The 1622-nt window shown below is 37.1% G+C and overlaps 1 protein-coding gene across 5 annotated transcripts in view; it reads left to right on the forward strand.

Moving 5' to 3' along the window:
* Nucleotides 1-322: 322 nt before the first annotated feature.
* LOC113804519 (serine/arginine repetitive matrix protein 2) overlaps nucleotides 323-1622 on the forward strand; it is a 32279-nt gene continuing 30979 nt past the window's right edge. For 2 of the 5 annotated variants that reach the window (XM_070141907.1, XM_027355417.2), the window contains exon 1: nucleotides 544-796. The gene's annotated coding sequence lies outside the window, so the exon portion shown is untranslated. Of the gene's footprint in view, nucleotides 440-542; nucleotides 797-1622 lie in introns of those variants that run through there. The other 3 variants (XM_027355415.2, XM_027355412.2, XM_027355413.2) reach the window with 3 other exon arrangements.

The following is a 1622-nucleotide window of genomic DNA, read 5'->3' on the forward strand; positions in this document are numbered from 1 at the left end:
TTATGCAACAGTAATTCACTTTAAGAACATTCATGCAATTGCATTAACGTAGCAGCGTGTTTGTAGGATCGTTTAGTTATTATGGCGCCAACGCAATTAAAGGCCGGGATGTTTAGATTTTCCGCCTCAAGCGACGACCACGTGAAAAACGCCGGGCAAACACCTTTTCAGTTGTTATAGTGTATTTTATTTTTTATGAAGTAGCTCACTATGTCACATTATCCAGAAATAATTATAAAATTAATTTGATCAGTATCAATTAATTTATCATCTTAAAGAAGGTGAAAGTAAAGTAGAAATACATTGAAGATATATTCCGAAAAATGTAACCCGGGTAATGTAGTTCGCCCTTCGGCCACCAGAGGCGCTTTTTTGTTGTGAGTGTGAATGATCCGCGTGACTTTCCTTGCGTGTTTTTGTGACAAATTGTTGAACTATTGTAAGTATATTTCACTGACACCATCATCTACCTCACCCTTAGCGTTCTAATTCCCCACAGTGACCGTGTCGAAAGTGAAATAAAGTGAAGTAACACGGGAAAAAAGGATTAGAAGTGGGGACTGGGATGTCCATGCTGTCAGACTCGCCGCAGCATGGGAAGGTTTGGGAGACTATTATTACATCTGGCACTTGATTTTGGCACCTTTGAGGGAGCGGGACGACGGGTTGCGGGGCTCAGTGTGGTTTGGGAAGGGTTAGAAAGGAGAAGGAAGCCGCAGTGACCAAAATGTGTTCATAGGAAGAGAAATAACAAACGTGTGTTGCGTTCCGAGAAGAAACATTTTTCCGTGAACAGGTGTGGAGATCGTGTGATTTTTTCCATACTTTTCGACTTGATTATTTTTTTATTTTTTCGTGATTTGGTGTCAGAGTGAACGTCGATTGTGCAAAGAAACAGACTTTTGTTGTTTTACTTCGAATTGTGCAATACCGGTGCAACTCGCTGATCCTCGGGTGTACCACTGAATGTGACTCAATGTTTTGTTTGAATAAGGAGTGAATGTGAGGATTGATGGAAACAACATAACAAGAGATATTGTTCGTGATGTAGATACTTATTGAAATTTATTGAATTGCTGAATGAATTGTATTAGTTATGTATGTACAAGTAGGATGTATGATTTCAAGTCAGCTGTTGCTGGCAAGGGTGCAGAAAAACATTTGCTCAATATTGACATTTTATTTACATGTTAAGGGTTCATATTCATCTGAGTGATGTTATTTTTTCAACTTTAAGGAAGACAGTTTTTTCTGCAATTTCTGATTCATGTTAATTACTATTTTTCAATGTGGATATATTAGTGAAAATTTCCTAATTCAGAATTGATTAGATGCTTTTAATTATCTTTGTACCATCCAAGCTTTCATATAGATAATTTTATGAATATAACCAAGATCAGTCTTTATTTGCAAATGGACACAATCCTTTTAGTGAGGTAGGAAAGTATGTAATGATTGAACATGAAAACACTGTAGGAGGTGGGGAGATTTTGCAATGGAGCACTCCAGTGGATTGATTTCCTGTTTAGGATATGATTCGAGCTTGCATTGAGGGTAATTCTTTGTCATATTAATGGTATATTTTGGGTATTTACAACTTGTAGCTGCTTTAGAAATGTAAA

Source organism: Penaeus vannamei, chromosome 28 (assembly GCF_042767895.1).
Source record: "Penaeus vannamei isolate JL-2024 chromosome 28, ASM4276789v1, whole genome shotgun sequence".
Classification (NCBI taxonomy): Eukaryota; Metazoa; Arthropoda; class Malacostraca; order Decapoda; family Penaeidae; genus Penaeus; species Penaeus vannamei.